Source organism: Giraffa tippelskirchi, chromosome 11 (genome assembly GCF_054371585.1).
Source record: "Giraffa tippelskirchi isolate mGirTip1 chromosome 11, T2T-mGirTip1v1.2.pri, whole genome shotgun sequence".
NCBI classification, from domain to species: Eukaryota; Metazoa; Chordata; class Mammalia; order Artiodactyla; family Giraffidae; genus Giraffa; species Giraffa tippelskirchi.
The window spans coordinates 96,300,448-96,320,174 of NC_137285.1; the positions used below are offsets into that span (position 1 = coordinate 96,300,448).

At 40.2% G+C, this 19,727-nt stretch overlaps 1 protein-coding gene across 17 annotated transcripts in view; it reads left to right on the forward strand.

Annotated features, from left to right (window-relative positions):
* The window catches only part of LOC145526991 (uncharacterized), a 294,041-nt gene that overhangs the window by 211,311 nt on the left and 63,003 nt on the right, over nt 1–19,727 (forward strand). For 9 of the 17 annotated variants that reach the window (XM_081544177.1, XM_081544168.1, XM_081544170.1 and 6 more), the window contains one exon: nt 7,714–7,768. The exons of 5 other annotated variants lie outside the window; for them this stretch is intronic. The gene's annotated coding sequence lies outside the window, so the exon portion shown is untranslated. Of the gene's footprint in view, nt 1–7,713; nt 7,769–19,183; nt 19,322–19,727 lie in introns of all 17 variants that reach the window. 3 more of the 17 variants (XM_081544183.1, XM_081544186.1, XM_081544184.1) reach the window with 2 other exon arrangements.

Genomic DNA, 19,727 nt, shown 5'->3' on the forward strand with positions numbered 1-19,727 from the left:
TGTAAAATGGAGACAACATCTCCTACTCCCCAGGACAGTTGGAAGAATTCAGTAACATGATGCATGAAAAACTGTATTTACGTTCACCCTGCCCCCACCCTTCTGTGGCCATTTGCAGTCTATAAGCAGATTCTGAAGCTTTTTGGATATCCTGTGATTGTCAGTCAGAGGGGCAGCATCACAGAAGGCATCTGAGGACCAGGTTTCCTCTGGATCAATCCTGGCCAGCAAAATAAGCTCTTCAGTCCAATATCCTTCCTGTAGGTCAGATACCCAAAAGCAGGATGCTTATTCTCCAAGGCAACTGCAGATGCTTATGTCAACAGAAGGGAGAGGGTCAGACATTTGAAAATAGAAAACAAGGTCAAAAAGCTCCATTTGGCTACTGGATACTTCTCTTACGGACATTTTAACCTCCAAATGTAGAACTGGCTCATTTTCATAAACTCTGCTTTAGATGCTGTCTGGGCAACCAGGCTGTGTGCCCCAAGAACCTATAGAATGATAAAACCTGTGATCTTCATGAAGCAAATATCCTATGCATTTAGATGAAATATTTTTAGTCTGTTAGTCTCAACTTGAATATTTAAGTGGATTTCTCACTGCACAAAATGTTTCATTCCAACTCCAGCTCAGTGGGTCTCTAAGGTGAAAGTGTTCATGGTTAATTCTGTTCATAAACACACTGGAGAAAAAACAAAAAAAGGCCCTGATGTACATCAGCATTTTAAATGCTGTGACTTTGATTCAATTTAATTACTTCCTCCCCATAGTTTTAAATTGAAGGGCTTCAAAATCAAGAGTTGCTGCTCATAAACGTAATTACTTTCCCTGGTAAATGAGAATGAGTTCAGAAAGGAAGAGCTTGCAGGTGCAGGCATCATGAGGGGAGAGAGTGAGGTGCAAACAGCATCCAGGGCTCTGGCTTGTAGGTCTGTTCGTGTGACTGCCAATCTGCTAAAGTCTTTCTCAACACCTCCATCTCTTCCTTATCAAAAATATATCGTTATATATGAGTGTACACAGAAGAACTGTACAAAAATGATCTTAATGACCCAGATAAACATGATGCTGTGGTCACTCTGATCACTCACCTAGAGCCAGACATCCTGGAGTGTGAAGTCAAATGGACCTTAGGAAGCATCACTACAAACAAAGCTAGTGTTAGTGATGGAATTCCAGCTGAGCTATTTCAAATCCTCTAAGGTGATGCTGTTAAAGTGCTGCACTCAATATGCCAAAAAATTTGGAAAACTGAACAGTGGCCACAGGGATGGAAAAGGTCAATTTTTATTCCAACCCCAAAGAAAAGCAATGCCAAAGAATGTTCAAACTACCTCGCAATTGCACTTATCTCATGTGCTAGCAAAATAATGCTCAAAATTCTCCAAGCTAGGCTTCAACAATATGTGAACTGAGAACTTCCAGACATTCAAGCTGGATTTAGAAAAGGCGGAGGAACCAGAGATCAAATTGCCAATATCCTTTGGATCATAGAAATAGTAGGAGAATTCCAGAAAAACATTTACTTCTGCTTCATTGATTATGCTAAAGCCTTTGTGTGGATCACAACAAGCTGTGGAAAATTCTTAAAGAGATGGGAATACCAGACCACCTTACCTGCCTCCTGAGAAATCTGTATGCAGGTCAAGAAGCAACAGTTAGAACTGGAAATGGAACAATGGACTGGTTCCAAGTTGGGAAAGGAGTACATCAAGGCTGTATATTGTCACCTTGCTTATTTAATTTATATGTAGAGTACATCATTCGAAACACTGGACAGGATGAAGCACAAGCTGGCATCAAGATTACTGGGAGAAATATCAATAACCTCAGATACACAGATGACACCACCCTTATAGCAGAAAGTAGAAGGCAATGGCAACCCACTCCAGTACTCTTGCCTGGAAAATCCCATGGACGGAGGAGCCTAGTAGGCTGCAGTCCATGGGGTCTTGAAGAGTCGGACACGACTGAGCGACTTCACTTTCACTCTTCACTTTCATGCATTGGAGAAGGAAATGGCAACCCACTCCAGTGTTCTTGCCTGGAGAATCCCAGGGATGGCAGAGCCTGGTGGGCTGCTGTCTATGGGGTCGCACAGAGTTGGGCACGACTGAAGCGACTTAGCAGCAGCAGCAGTATAGCAGAAAGCGAAGAGGAACTAAAGAATCTCTTGATGAAAGTGAAAGAGGAGAGTGAAAAAGCTGGCTTAAAACTCAACATTCAGAAAATGAAGATCATGGTATCTGGTCCCATCACCTCATGGCAAATAGATGGGAAACAATGGAAACTGGGAGAGACTTTATTTTCCTGGGCTCCAAAATCATGGCAGATGGTGACTGTAGCCATGAAATTAAAAGACGCTTGCTCCTTGGAAGAAAAACTGTAACCAACCTAGACAGCATATTAAAAAGCAGAGACATTACTTTGCTGTCAATGGTCCGTCTAGTCAAATTATGTTTTTTCCAGTAGTCATGTATGGATGCAAGATTTGGAGCATAAAGAAAGCTGAGCACCGAAGAATTTATGCTTTTGAACTGTGATGTTGGAAAATACTCTTGAGAGTCCCTTGGACACAAGGAGATCAAACCAGTCAACGGTAAAGGAAATCAGGCCTGAATATTTGTTGGAAGACTGATGCTGAAGCTGAAACTCCAATACTTGTGCCAACTGATGATGCAAAGAACTGACTCATTGGAAAAGACTCTGATGCTGGGAAAGATTGAGGGTAGGAGCAGAAGGGGATGACGGAGGATGAAATGGTGGATGACATCATCGACTGGATGGAAATGAGTTTAGCAAGCTCTGGTAGATGGTGATGGATAGGGAAGCCTGGCATACTACAGTCCATAGGGTTTCCTGGAGTCAGACACGATTCAACAACTGAACTGAACTGATGGGTATACACACAGGTGCACACACACTGGAGGCAATGTTGCCTAATGGAATGAAGTTGGGTTTGAAATCAGATGAACATGGCTTTGAATCTTATCTCTTCCACTTTAAGGGTCTCCCTCTTTCCCTTATTTCCTCTTTTGTTTCAGTCAAAAAATTCATGCTATGTTTGGCTGGGTATACTGTGAATAAACAAACCGATGTGAAAAAAATAGGACAGATGATCTATAAAATATTTTCTAGCACTAATCAGTTATATCATACAATTGTGGCAACCATATTCAGAGACTGTCACTCTAACCCAGGACCCTAAACCTGGCGAAGTTCTGGAATGCTGAAAGGAGAAGGCGATCTTGTATATTCTCTACTTATTGACTGTGACCTTGGGGAAGAGGATAACTGTCCCTGAGCTGTCCCTTCCTACAGTGAATCAGTGTCCACTTCTCTAGCCGCCTCTCAGAACTGTTGTGTGGATCTGAAATCAAAAAAGTGTGACTGCAAAACAGCTCAGCTAAAAAGATCACTCCAGAGAGACTGGAATGTTGAGTGTTCAGGTGGGAGTGTGAAGTTAAGGCTGGGGTGGAGGCGAGTTCATGAGTATGTGACGCAAAGAAGCAAACGCCACACCACCCTCCTTGCTGTGGCCTCCAGAGCATTGTCCAGTCTGAGTGCTTGTTTGGCCGGGTACAGAGTAGGCTCAGCCCTGTGTTGCTGTGCACAGGGAAGGGGCTGGACACGTAGGTTCAGGGGAGACTGCACAACCAAACCATCATTGCACCCTGACAACCACACAGAATTGAAAATTCACAGTGGCTCCCTCATGAGGATGTGAGTTGTCCATGTGGTCCACAAATATCAGGGACCCCTGCAGTCTGTCCTCAGGGCCTGTTATTTTTAGACTTCTGCCTGCACTTGAGATCAGGTTACTAAATATCGAAGGCACCCTGTGGGTGAAAATCTCACCAGATCTAGGAGAAATGTGAAGTATGTTTATAAAGAGAAATAGGTTCTCATTCCTTCCAAACTTTCCCCATCTTTTCTACTGTCTAAGAGGAGCTCTCTGCAATGTATGTTAGTCTTTGGTTTAATATGAGGGAACTGTGTTTCCTTTGGGTGAGCTATATGATTAGGTGTATTCTTATAAGCAGGAGTAGAGTTCTCCTCTACTCCTTATTCTCTTGGGTCTGGACCACTGGAGTTTTAGACAGGCTTGAGAGCATTCCCCAAGGTAGCACTGAGACCTAAATGTCCTTGTTCACAGAGAACTTCTCTGCTCACTCTGGAGACAGAGGTGTTCATTGTGGGAGGTGATGAGTGCCTTGATTTCTCTGATCCATCTGTCTACCCCTCTGTTGACCACTTCCCTTAATCAAAATCTCTTCTCTTATCAGGGTGGAGACTGGGTGGCAAGAATAAACAAGCAAGTGTGGACCATTCTCTAATTGTCGTCTATAATCATTATCATCAGGGCAAACACTATTGGTTACCTACTCAGGCTGTGGTCCCTGTTTCTTTGCAGGCAGATCCCTAATTTTGTCCTTATATCCACTTTCTTCAGGGCAGCCGTGTGCCTGGGGAAGGATAACTCCTGTGTTGGGAAAGCTGATTGTGGTGTTCCAATTTTCCTGTCAGCAATTGATTTATGTATGATATATATATAACCCAGTCCTGGCTGATAAGATAAGGGGTGGGGTTACTCCTGGAAAAGATTTTCCCTGTTCTTCTGTTGGAACTTGTAAAGTCTGCACAAGCTCTCTGAAACTGCAGCAGCCATCTTGTGACCACTGAGAGAACTGGCCCAAGGGCAAAGGTGATATGCTAAGGATGGCAGAATGGAAAGCTGAAACCAACTTGGATTCATAGGGATGCAAATAAACCCCTGAAACACCCTACCCTGAAGCCATACTACCTTGGGAATTCTTGATTTTTAAAGCCAGGGGAGTGAGGGTTGCTTTTCATTGGCAGCCAAAAGAATTGGATTTATGCAAAAATTTGCACTAAAACAGGTTTTACATAACAGCAAGGAGAAGGGGAGTGTGGGATCCATTATCCAGCCTGGCTGGGCGAAAGGCACTATGCTAGACGCATTAGATGGTGGGACTTGAGTGGATCGCAGCATAGGGCAACAAAAGAGTAGATTAATTTATCAGCTGTCATTATCTGAAACCAGGTGCTCATTGAAGACAAGGTTTGGGAAAACCAAGTGACAGTTACCATACAACTTTATAGAAAACTTGAAAAAAATCACATTTTATAGCCTAGGATGATTGTGTCTATTTCAGCTATACAACTTAAAGAGAGAGAATATCAAGTTCAAATTTCTAATTCAGGGACAGACTGAAAATTATGATTTATCTAGGTCTAATTATCTGTTGTTGAAAGGCCAAAACCAAACACCAAGTTTGATTCTTCAGATTGCCAAATTATAAGGTCATTGATATCACTGATGTTCTGGGTCTCTCATATGGAAGTGAAGGCATGCATCAACAAGAGGTGAGCTCTCAACAAAATAGAGATCTATGGGAAGAGTTGGATGATGTGTTAGTTTGGGTTCTCCAGAGAAATATAGATAAATTGATGCGTGCAAGAGTGTTAAGTTGCTTCAGTCATGTCTGACTCTTTGTGACCCTATGGACCGTAGCCCACCAGGCTCCTCTGTCCATGGGATTCTCCAGACAAAAATACTGGAGTGGGTTGCCATGCCCTCCTCCTGGGTACCTTCTCAACCCAGGGGTTGAACCCATGTCCCTTATGTCTCCTGTATGGGCAGGAGAGTTCTTTACCACCAGTGGCACCTGGGAAGCCCATAGATGATATATATAGAGAGAGATATAAATAGAAGTAGAGAAACATACACACAAACGCAGAGCACAAAAGATTACTTTATTATAAGGAACTGGCTCACATGATTATGGAAGCTGAGGAGTCTAAAATCTGCAGTCAGCAAGCTGGAGGCCCAGGAGAGTCAATGGTTTTTGTCTAAGTTCTAATCTTACTGAGGCAGGAAAAGGCCAATGTCCCAGCTCAAACACAGGCATAGAGAGTGAAGTCTCCCATACTGAGCATTTTTATTCAATTCAGGCCTTCAACAGATTAGATGAGGCTCACCCACATTAGGCAGGGCAATCTGCTTTACTCAGTCTACCAATTCACACTTTAATGTCATCCAGAAACAGTCACAGACACACTACAGAATAATATCTGATCAAATGACTGGGCACCCTGTGGCCCAGTCAAGTGGACACATGATGTTAACCTATAATCTATGATGACAATGCAGAGTCCTCTAAGTCCTCAATTTCCCCTGACCCTTCCTTGCTCTGCAAAGCAGTCCTTCTCCCTCTCTGATGAAGCTGTTTTCTCTGCTATAGGCTTTACAAAAACCCAGCAAGGAGCCAACTCTCCCCTTTCCCAATCAGACAAATGTCTCCACTCCCTGCCAGGTTTTATATTGAGAGTCATATCCCAGAATGTGTATTGTGAGCCAATTACAAAGTTAAACCCAGGAGGAGATTATTTTGACACCAACTGGAATTGTAAGAACTTGCTAATTATTTCAGCAAAATTTAGTAAAGATCAATTTGAAGGGATTCTGAACATCCAGGATCAAGGAAAGAGGAGCAGACTTCTAAGTGAGACTAAATTTGTTAATATGCATGAACCAAAGAGAAAGTCTGAATTCAATATGTTGGCTCAATGTATTCTAACTATTTGCATAGTGATATAAATCCTAGATGTGACAGTGGGCCATGCTACATGAAAATAAGTTGCCAGAAGTTCCTTGTTACATGGGGAAGAAGAAATTCAAAGACTGAGCAGACAGCAATCTTAGAATGGATTTATCCAGAAAGCCTCACAATTCTACACTCTAACTGTATGTCCCGTGAGAGGACCCAGAAAACCCTCACTTCACCAGGCATTGGACATTGGTTAGGGAGCATCTGCATCTTTTGAAGTGATTTGGCAGATACAAATCTTTTAAAGGTGGTATAGTCACTATTCTCTGTAGGCCAAGGATGGTGGCTTCTATTTTCCCTGTGATGTTTGAAGCAAAGTTATATACTGAATCTTAAGTAGGAAGAAATACAAAAAGCAGTTTAGAGGGATTAGGAGCTGATGTAGTAACTGTGGGAAAAGAGGAAGAGGGCTGATTAGAAATATGTAGAATATGAGAATTGTTAGAAATAATGTACCGACATCGGGAGCCTGGTTGATCTGAGACAATATGACAGGGTAGTGGTACCATTTCGCTTGGCACTGCATGTCCGTGTGTCCGTGTGTGCTTTCTCAGTAGCACCCACTGCTAGGTGAGAAGGAGAGTAGTTAGAGCTATCTGTGGCTGAGACTTTTCTAAATATGTATGTATGTATAAGAAAGTGACAAAGGGGTAAGGGAGTTGATGGCATTAAAAGAATTCAAGTCTTGATTTATGGAAATAGGCTAGACTAGGAGGAGAAAAACTGGGAGAGGGCAGTAAGAAGGAAGTAGAAGAAAGAAAGCATCATATATCTTGATGAGGCTGGGAACTGAAGACCAGATGGGGAAATAGGATGGCAGAGACTGGCTAGCTACCTACCAAACACATTCATTCTTTCTTCTGGACCACAGGGAGATTTTTTCCTATCTTTATTATGAACATGTGTGAGTTCTGGACAGTGGACTGTGGGTAGAAGTGCTGTACTCTAATTCTAGACCTGACTCATGAAAATGTCCACATGTCATCCGCCATGCACTTTCCCTTCTTTGTCAGTCTCTGATGTCACCTGGTGAAAATGGTGACGGCACGAGATAAAAGCAACCTCTTTTTTTAAACAGTTGCTTGAATGAGAGCTGCCCATGAATCAGGAACACGCACCTTGATTCCAATAAGGTAAGAAATAAGCTTATATTGTGGTAAAACACTGATATTTTGTGTTTTATCTGTTACAACCACTAGTGTTTCCTAATTAATTTTTTTTTTTTTAATGGAGGGAAAATTGTAATTAGGATATTCCAGAGGAGGCATAGCTCCTGTTGTTAACAAGGTCCAGAGAGTAGCCATGTAGCTGAAGTGGAGGGGATAAATGTTACTAGTAAGAAGAGATAAAAAACCTAGGAAGTCAGTATGTTGGATGTCAATATAGATATTAATGTCATCCAAGATGATGAGAAGTGTAGACCATCAATCAAAATAATCTGATAGAAGCCAGCATTTATTGGATGCCCAACATTTTGCCTTCACTTATACCACCAAATGTGGTCGGTGGGACTGTTAGCCTCTTTCATAAACAGGGAACTTCAGCCTTAGAGAGGCTAAGTAACTTTCACAAGGTTTCTCAGTTTGAACTTGAACTCAAACTATTTGATTTCAAAGTCTATATTCTTAAGTACTACATGAAAGTTTAACTGAACAACATGGATTTAAACTTTAAAACTGCATCTCTGTCATAAACCAAGATGTTCAAAATATAAGAGCAAAAATCTCTGAGTTAAATATTGATGCCAATAATCTTTAACAATCTGAATATATTAATTTCTTTACATTAATAACTATGTTGGTGCAGACCCTACAGTCTAGGACATAAGACTCTCTGATAGCTGCCTTTGTGGTTTTTTGAAGTCTCTTCAGTGTTTTACTAAAGACTCTTCATTGGTTATCTTTGAATAACCACATCATCTAGTCATCTGAGCCTCACTCCAGTAAGAAGTGAACAGGGTCAGAGAGACAAAATGACTTACACCAAGCACTGATCAACAAACTCGGGTCTCTAATCCCAGCTCTGTACTTTTTTTCTGTGTCAGTTACACCTTAAGTTTCTGTTTTGTAATCTATACAATTTTTATTAAAATGAAAACATATTCAGAAAATCAGTCTGTATAAAGGATAAAACAATTCTGATATTATTCTCTATATTTCTTTGTATGCCCGTGATATTTCATAACAAAGCTTGGATAACTATAGTGAGAGCGATGCACCCTTCCTCCTATAGCAGCCCTAGAGACCCCTCACCCCACAAATGCCCCAGAGTTCTGCAGAGCACAGCTAGTAATAAATGTAGTTTTATGTTTTATAGTGACCAATGCAAAGAGAGAAACATAACTTTTTAGTGAATAACAGGCCAATGCGGTAAAACCAATCCATGATCAAAAGAAGCACAGTAGAAGGCTATTCTGAATATTCTGAATACTAATCCTTTAGAAATATACATATACACAGAAAAATGCACATAAATAAATAAACATATATATTGTATTTAGATAAATATTTATTTTTAAACCCAGAAATTATATTCTAATATGTTTATTCCATAGAAACTATTTTATATGTGTTACAAAAATGTCAAAAACATCATTGTTCTCAATAACTCCTAAAAGGAAATTACTCACATATCTACCATTTGTAGAATGGATAAACAAATAGCTCCACTTTGACACATGAATATAATATACAGAAAAGAAAATGAACAAGCTACAACTATAGTCAGAAACATGAATGAATATTACATAATATTGAACAAAAAGGAAAGACAAGAAATAATATATTGTGATTCTACATATATATATATACATATATATACACACACACAGATTAAAAACTATATTGCTGAGAAATGCATATTCATGTTTAAAACCATTAAGGAAAGCCAGGAAGCAATTACAATAAGAGTTAGAATAACAGTAACCATCCAGGGAACAGAAAGAGGACAGAAAAAGAAGGAAGAAATTGTGGGGGAGCCCTGATGGCTCAGGTGGTAAAGAATACACCTACAGTGCAGAAGACCCAAGTTCGATCCCTGGGTGGGGAAGAATTCCAGGGACAGAGAAACCTGGCAGGCTACAGTCCGTGGGGTCCCAAAAAGTGGGACACAACTGAAAGAGTAACACTTTCACTTCCTTTTTGACCAGGATAGGGCTTCACAAATCTATTCATCTGTTAAACTGTACTGTATTATGCACTTTTCAGTACATTATACTCCCCAGTTAAAAATTGGGGGGAAGCACATAAACACAGGCTCACACACTCCCCTTTCTGCTCACCACGGTTCTAAAGGAGAGAAATCTTTGGTGGATTTTCCTAGAGAAGACAGTGTGTAATGAATATCAAATACTCATCAATATCATCTTCATATTAAACCCAGCATGTTTTTCCTTGAGGCTACTTCTTATACCAGTTCTACTGGCTTTACACCAAAGTATACTCTAGTGACTTGTTTGATTTAAGATAAAATTTCATAGAACCTGGAGACAGGGAGCTACAAGATTAATTCTTCAGAGGAGTTATCTCTCTTACATGAGTTTGTGAAAGATTTCCTGACAGTGATTTCAGGATGAGATCTCCTGATAAGATTCTGGGGTGGGCCAGTTCTCAGGTACCAGGCATGAGAGACTATTAGTTCCCTCTTGTGAAAATTGAACCATCCTGTTAATAATAAAACATCTGCCAGAATGGAAGGGCATTTCCAGTTATGATTGAAGAGAACTGAGAAAGGACATGCAACTAGAGTCAGAAGTTCATTCAGAAAGTCATTTTGAGTCTGCTGCAATTCATGGAAAAATGGAAAGTTAAGACTCCTCAATTCTTTACTATAAAGCAAGGCTATGGTTATTGGACTTCCCAGGTGGCCCAGTGGTAAAGAATCTGCCTGCCAAGGCAGGGGACGCAAAAGACACAAGTTTGATCCCTGGGTTGGGAAGAGCCCCTGGAGTAGGAGATGGCACCCACTCCAGTATTCTTGCCTGGAAAATTCCATGGATAGAGGGGCCTGACAGGCTACAGTCCATGGGGTTGCAAAGAGTCAGACACGACTGAGCACGCATGCACACATGGTTATTGGAGCCTAGACAAAAACACCCATAGAAGGACTAGGTTTGGCAAATTTAGCATCCTCCCATACTCTTCAAGATAAAGTAAATGAAACATCCATCTAAATGCATCAATGCAACTAGTAGTTCTGGAGTTATTATTAGCTTTGTAGATATCTTCCTAAAATGATTACTTTGGTTAGATCTAAAACCTCTCTTAAGGTGACAGTTATAGCTCAGATGTCTATGAAAACCACTAGTAGTTCATGTTGATAAAGCCATTTCATCAACATTTAAGAGAACTAATAACTATCTGTTTCCTGTTGAAGATATATGTGCATCTAGCTCACTCCCCTCAAGATAGATATTTTAACAAACAAATTAGAAATAAGATGTAACCAGAGTGTATCTTTCTTATATCCCACTAGAAATTATTGGATCTGTCAAATGTCAAAATCCTTCCATCTATCATCTCAAGGTTGTAGATTTGGTGTAAATTCATTATGCATATCAATCACCAGGAGTATTAATAGCTAATAATGTCTGGTGAATACATGCAACTTAGTCCATAACTGAGTCCTTGATACAGAGTCGAAGGCATTAAAACATCTCTCCACATAGAGCATGCACTACACTGTATCTCAGGCTTTTGCAGTGGTGGCCATGCCTAAGGCCATCTTCCTAAAGAGCACCACCCTGGTCCTTCTATAATTTTAAAACTTCTCCTTCATCTAAGTCCACCAGGAAGTTTTATCTGGATCCCTTTGTTGTTTCAACTTCTGAATACTCTTTTCTTCTCTGTCTACTCAAGAGTAGAAGGGAAGGTCCAGGAAGCCAAAAATAGGCAACAGCCCTGGTTCCAGGGCTTCTCCATTTAACTGTAGTCCCTGGGTCTCATTTCCCTGGGTGTGTGAGTCTTTAGCTTATACTCCAGTCCCTGGCATCCACTTCAGACCCTCCTTCTTGTCATCAAGAGTATAGACTCACTTTTCTGCCTTACTAACCCTCCCATTCTACTAACCTTTACACTTCCTCCTGGCCCTAATACTTCATCTATGCTCCTGAGGCTAGCTTGGGCCCTGTGGTTACACACACCAGCCAGGCCACTCCCATCCTACCCCATTAAGGGAGCATAATCACACCATATCTAGAGTAGCATTTATCACTGTGTTGTAAATATTTGCTCTTTGCACTGTTAGTAGACCATGAGCTTCCATATTCATCTTTGATTCTTCTAGCACAATCCATGATGTAGAGGATCAAGTTCATTTTGTAAACAGTCCTGATAATTAAGGGAAGAAGTTCACTTATATCATATTTACACACATTTGTGGTTTCCCAGGTAGCTCAAACAGTAAGGAATCTGCCTGCAATATGGGAGAACTGGGTTCAATCTCTGAGTCAGGCAGATTCCCTGGAGAAGGGCCTGGCAACCCACTCCAGTATTCTTGCCTGGAGAATCCCATGGACAGAGGAGCCTGGTGGTTTACAGTCCATGGGGTTGCAAAGAGTCGGATATGACTGAGCAACTAACACTTTCACTTTGACTTTACACATTGATTGTTGACTTACCAATTGGTAGAAAGGCCATCAGGTTGATATTTCACTCACTTATTAAGTGCTTATTGTGTGCAAAACTCTGTAAGTCCAGTACAAAAATTTCATTTATTTTTCTGTTTTTACTATTTTCTATTGACTCCAATCTTGATAAAGGAGAAGAAAAGAGAATAGAAGAAAATTTTCTGCATGTAGCGATCCGATTTTCCCAGCACCATTTGTTGAAGAGACTGTCTTTGTAACGTTATGTAGTCTTGCTTCCTTTGTCATAGATTAATTGACCAAAGGTGCCTGAGTTTATTTCTAGGTTTTCTATTCTGTCCCATTGGCTAATATTTCTATTTTTTTTTTTTGCCAGTACCATACTGTTTTGAATATTGTAGATTTGAGTATAATCTGAAGTCAAGGAGCCTGATTCTTCCAGCTGTTTTCTTTCCCAAGATTGCTTTGGCTATTTGGGGTCTTTTTTGTCTCCATAAAAGTTTTTAGATTTTTTTTGTTCTAGTTCTGTGAAAAATGCCATTGGTAAGTTCACAGGGATTGCATTGAATCTTTAGATTGCTTTGGGTATTATGGTCATTTTCACAATATTGATTCTTCCAATCCACAAGCATGGTACATCTTTTGATCTGCTTGTGTCTTCTTTGATTTCTTTCATCAGCGTCTTATAGTTTTCAGAGTACAGGTCTTTTGTCTCCTTAGGTAGGTTTATGTTTAGGTATTTTATTCTTTTTGATGCCATGATAAATGGAATTGCTTCTTGAATTTCTCTTTCTGATCTTTTGTTGTTAGTGTATAGAAATGAAACAGAAAAAATGAAATTATATCATTCCTTAATACCATACACAGAATAAGCTCAAAATGGACTAAAGACCTAAATATTAGTTGTTGTTGTTGTTCAGTCACTAAATCATGTCTGACTCTTTGCAATTCCATGGACTGCAGCACACCAGGCTTCCCTGTCCTTCACTATCTCCTGGAATTTGCTCAAACTCATGTCCATTGAATCTGTGATGCCATCCAACCGTCTCATCCTCTGTTGCCCCCTTCTCTTTCTTCCCTCAATCTTTCCCAGCATCAGAGTCTTTTCCAAAGAACTGGCTCTTCACCTCAGGTGGCCAAAGTATTGGAGCTTCTCCTTCAGCATCAGTCCTTCCAATAAATATTCAAGGTTGATTTCCTTTAGGATTGATTGGTGTGAGATAAACATTATAAAACTCCAGAGGAAAACATAGGCAGAACTCTCTCTGATACAAATTGCAGCAATATCTTTTTCAATCCATCTCCCAGAATAATGGAAATAGAAACAAAAATAAACAAATGGGACCTACTTAAATTCAAAGGCTTTTGCACAGCAAAAGAAACAATAAAAAAAAAAGCAAAGATAATGTACAGATTGGGAGAAAATAATTGCAAACTATATGACCAATAAGGATTAGTCTCCAAAATTCACAAACAGTTCAAGATGCTTAACAGCATCAAAACAAAAAATCCCAATCAAAAAATGGACAAATGACCTAAACAGACATTTCTCCAAAGAAAACAGATGGCCAAGAGGCACATAGAAACATGTTCAACACTGCTAATTACTAAAGAAATGCAAATCAAAACTACAATGAGATATCACCTTGCATCTGTCAAAATGACTATCATCAAAAAATCCACAAACAATAGATGCTGGAGAGGGTCTGGGGAGAAGGGAACCCTCCTACACTACTGATGGGAATGTAAGTTCATACAGCCACTATAGAGAATAGTATAAAGCTTCCTTAAAAAACTAAAAATGGTACTACCATATGACCCTGCAATCCAACTCCTGGGCATATATCCAGAGAAAAATATGATCTGAAAGGATACATGTACCCAAATGTTCATTGCAGCACTGTTTACAATAGCCAAGTCATGGAAGCAACCTAAGTGATCATTGATAGAGGAATAGATAAAGAAGATGTGGTACATATATACAATGGAATATTACCAAGCTATAAAAAAGAATGGATTTATTCTTCATAAGTTTTTTACTAGTCATTAGTATTCTACGTGATGAGTCTCTTGGGACAAGAACAAGTTAAGAAGGAATTTCAAATTCCCTATCTTGTTCACTTTTTTATTTTCTATTCTTGGTGCCGTGCTTGGCATGAGGTAGACATGAGGCAGACCTTTGTTGAGAAGTGTATGAGTTTTGACATCAGGGATACAACCCCTAAATATTCAACTAGGGAATACTTCTTGCTTACTTGAATTAATGAATTATATGAATTAATGAATTCATGGTGGTTATATGAGCATGGACTTTGGAAACAAATACAAGCCAATAACATATTAATTTTTTAAATTAATTTTTTATTTTAGTTGGAGGCTAATTACTTTACAATATTGTAGTGGTTTTTGCCACACATTGATATGAATCAGCCATGGGTTTACATGTGTTCCCCATCCGGAACCCCCCTCCCACCTCGCTCCCCATCCCATCCCTCTGGGTCATCCCATTGCACCAGCCCTGAGCACTTGTCTCATGCATCGAACCTGGAATGGTGTTCTGTTTCACATATGATAATACACATGTTTCAGTGATATTCTCTTAGATGATCCCACCCTCACCTTCTCCCACAGAGTCCAAAAGACTGTTCTAGGCATCTGTGTCTCTTTTTCTGTCTCACATATAGGGTTATCATTACCATCTTTCTAAATTCCATATATATGTGTTAGTATACTGTATTGATGTTTTTCTTTCTGGCTTACTTCACTCTGTATAATGGACTCCAGTTCCATCCACCTCATTAGAAGTGATTCAAATGTATTCTTTTTAATGGCTGAGTAATATTCCATTGTGTATATGTACTGCCAACGGTATTTTTCACAGAACTAGAACAAATAATTTCACAATTTGTATGGAAATACAAAAAAACCTCGAATAGCCAAGGCAATCTTGAGAAAGAAGAATGGAACTGGAGGAATCAACCTGCCTGACTTCAGGCTCTACTACAAAGCCACAGTCATCAAGACAGTATGATACTGGCACAAAGACAGAATTATAGATCAATGGAACAAAATAGAAAGCCCAGAGATAAATCCACGTACCTATGGACACCTTATCTTCGACAAAGGAGGCAAGAATATATTATGGAGAAAAGACAATCTCTTTAACAAGTGGTGCTGGGAAAACTGGTCAACCACTTGTAAAAGAATGAAACTAGAACACTTTCTAACACCATACACAAAAATAAACTCAAAATGAATTAAAGATCTAAACATAAGATCAGAAAATATAAAACTCCTAGAGGAAAACATAGGCAAAACACTCTCCGACATAAATCACAGCAGGATCCTCTATGACCCACCTCCCAGAATATTGGAAATAAAAGCAAAAATAAACAAATGGAACCTAATTAAACTTAAAAGCTTTTGCACAACAAAGGAACTATAAGCAAGGTGAAAAGACAGCCTTCAGAATGGGAGAAAATAATAGCAAACGAAGCAACGGACAAAGAATTAATCTCAAAAATATACAAGCAACTCTTGCAGCTCAATTCCAGAAAAATAAATGGGCCAATCAAAAAATGAGCCAAAGAACTAAACAGACATTTCTCCAAAGAAGACATACAGATGGCTAACAATAACATATTAATATTTAGCACACATGGACAACAGGCCCAGGCTATGGATAAGTCAGCCCTTATGAGAAATGTAACTTCTGAAGCAAAACTATGGGCATGGGTTAATTAGGAATTTTTGAGCTGCTTTCATATGCAATATGAGTCTTGCACAAGAACTTTCTCTTCCTACCACTGCACATGATAATTTACCTATGTGTCTACCTATACCACCTACCTTCCCTCCCATTACAATAGAGGAGCCATACCCTCTTCCTATCAAAATATAGCCCCTTCACCTATGTTTGTTTTTCATTTCCCCCAGCTTCTCAAGAAATGCATATTATCATAGCTTGTATATTAAACTGTTGTTCTCTTTTAACTTTTAAACATGCTCAGATGATTCTCATTTACAAAAATAAAATAAAAATTCCTCTACTCTATGATCTCCTTAATCTACTTAGCAGCCAAATTTCTGATAAGAGCCCTCATACTTGGTGTTCTCATTCCACCTCTGTTCTCAGAGTAATCTGGCTTCTGACTCCATCACATCAACAAATAGCTCCTGTAAAGGTCACCATTGACCTCTCAGTGATTGTCCCCAATGGATGTTTTCAGTCCTTACCTGTTACCTCTCAGCATCATTCATCACTGCTGACATCTCCTTTCCTTTTCCTCTTCACTTTTACAATTCCACATTCTCTTGTTTTTCCCTGGATCTCTTGGTCACTCCTTCTTTGTCTTCTTTACAGCTTCCTCCTCCTCAACCAGGCCATTAAGTATCATGCTTTGAATTGTGACATTTTCCTGGGCTAGTGGTATGCAGTGCGATCCTTTCTTAAGATGGGGGGGCAAAAGCAATGAGCCTAAGCTCCCAGTCAGCCAGGTGATCACCAGGGAAAACACACAATACACCTACAGTCATTCTGGACACACACAAAAATTCTGTTTTTCATTTCAGTACAACATTCAATAAATTACCTGAGACAGTTAACTGTAGGTTAATGTAAGTGCTCTGAGCTCATTTAAGATGGGTTAGGCTGAGCCATGATATCGGTAAGTTAGATGTAGTACATGCGTGTGTACTCAGTCATGTTTGACTATTTGCAACCCCAAAGACTGTATAGCCTGCCAGGCTCCTCTTCCCATGAGATTTTTCAGGCAAGAATACTGGAGTGGGTTGCCACTTCCCTCTCCAGGTGATTTTCCCAACCCAGGGATCAAGCTTATGTCTCCTTTGTCTCCTGTATTGACAGGCAGATTCTTTACCACTGAGCCACCTGGGAAGCTGTAATAAATGCACTAAAAAAAAATTTTTTTTTTTTAATTTCATGTGCTTTTGGCTGTGCTGGGTTTTTTTTTTGTTTTTTTTGTTTTTTTTGTTTTTTTACTACATGAGAGCTTTCTCTTGTTGCAGCAACTAGGAGCTACTCTTCATTGTGGTTTGTGGGCTTCTCATTGCAGTGGCTTTCCTGTTGCAGAACGCAGATTCTATGTGTGCTGATTTCAGTAGTGGCAGCACGTGGGCTTGGTAATTGCAGCACAATGGCCTTGGAGCTCACAGGCCTCAGTAGTTGTGGCACATGGGATTTGTTGCACTAAAGCACATGGGATCTTCCCACATCAGGGATTGAACCCTTGTTCCCTACATTGGCAGGCAGGTTCTTAACCACTAGACCACCAGGGAAGTCCCAGTAAATGCATTTTTGACTTAGGATATTTCACATGCTAGCAAAGTAATGCTCAAACTTCTCCAAGCTAGGCTTCAACAGTACATGAACCAAAAACTTTAAGATATTCAAGCAGGATTTAGAAAAGGCAGAGGAACCAGAAATCAAATTACCAATACTGATTAGATCATAGAAAAAGCAACAGAATTCCAGAAAAACATTTTCTTCTGCTTCATTTACTAAACTAAAACCTCTGACTGTGTGGATCACAACAAACTATGGAAAATTCTTAAAGCGATGGAAAAACCAGAATGTCTTACCTGCCTCCTGAGAAACACATATGCAGGTCAAGAAGCAAGAGTTAGAACTGGAAATGGAACTGGTTCAAAATTGGAAAATGAGTACATCAAGGTTGTATATTGTCACTCACCCTGCCTATTTAACTTACGTGCAGAGCACATTATGCTGGGCTGGATGAAGCACAAGCTGGAATCAAGATTGCTGGGAGAAATATCAATAACCTCAGATATGCAGATGACACCACCTTAATGGCAGAAAGTTAGAAGGAACCTAAACAGCTTCTTGATGAAAGTGAAAGAGGAGAGAGAAAAAGCTGGCTTAGAACTCAACATTCGAAAAAGGAAGATCATGACATCTGGTCCCATCACTTTGTGGAAAATAGATGGGGAAACAAAGGAAACAGTGACAGATTTTATTTTCTTGGACTCAAAAATCACTGCAGATGTTGACTCAAGCCATGAAATTAAAATATGCTTGCTCCTTGAAAGAAAAGCTATGACAAAACTAGACAGCATATTAGAAAGCAGATATATTACTTTGCTGACAAAGGTCCGTCTAGTCAAAGCTATGATTTTTCCAGTAGTCATGTATGGATCTGAGAGTTGGACCATAAGGCAGGCTGAGTGCTAAAGAACTGATGCTTTTGAGCTGTGGTGCTGGAGAAGACTCTTGAGCGTCCCTTGGACTGCAAGGAGATCAAACCAGTCAATCCTAAAGGAAATCAACCCTGAATATTCATTAGAAGGACTGATGCTGAAGCTAAAACTCCAATACTTTAGCCACCTGATGCGAATAGCCAACTCATTAGAAAAGACCCTGATTTGAGAAAGACTGAAGGTTGCAGGAGAAGGAGATGACAGAGGGTGAGATGATTGGATGGCACCACTGACTCAATGGACATGAGTTTGAGCAAGCTCTGGGAGATAGTGAAGGACAGGGAAGCCTGGCATGCTGCAGTCCATGGAGTCACAAAGAGTCAGACACAACTGAGCAACTGAACAACAACAACAGTTTTCAATTTATGATGGGTTTAACAGACCAGCTTCCCTGGTGGCTTGGACAGTAAAGCGTCTGCCTACAATGTGGGAGACCCAGGTTCGATTCCCTGGGTCGGGAAGACCTTCTGGAGAAGGCAATGGCAACCCACTCCAGTACTCTTGCCTGGAAAATCCCATGGACGGAGGAACGTGGTAGGCTACAGTCCATGGGGTTGCAGAGAGTCAGACATGACTGAGTGACTTCACTTTCACTTTCTTAACAGACCAGATGTTCCTGGGTCTTTAACATTCTCGTAGTGTGCCGTTAGTCAGAGATTAAACACTGTTCTTTCTGACTACCAAACCTACACTTTTGACATCTGTGATTTACTGCTTCCCCAAACAGGAACAAGATTTTATGTTCCACAGTCACAAAGATTTCAAAGCACATACTCCTGGGAGAGGGTCAAGGCCTTGGTATGGCACAACTGAAGCGCCTCAGAGGACAGTCCAGTTTTTAATGGGAAGACTGGAAGAAGGCTAGGTGAGGAATGATGAGTGTTAGGAGTAGGAAAGAAGCTCACAGCACCAATATCATATCAGAGTAACAAAGTACCACAGATGGGTTGGCTTACAGAACAGAAATGTATTGTCTCACAATTCTGGGGACTGGAAGTCTGAACTCAACATGCCAGCATGGCTGGTTGCTCTTGAGGGCTCTGTTCCAGGCCTCTTTCATAACTTCCTTGGACATAGGTTCCTTGGCTTGTAGGTGGTGTTCTCATTGTGTCCCTTCATATCATCTTCCCTCTATTCACATCTGTATCCAAACTTCCCCTTTTCATAAGATCCCTAGTCATATTGGACTAGGGACTCATCCTGCTTTAGTATGCCCCAACTTTAACTAATCACATTCACAACAACCTTCTTTACAAATAAAGTCAGGTTCT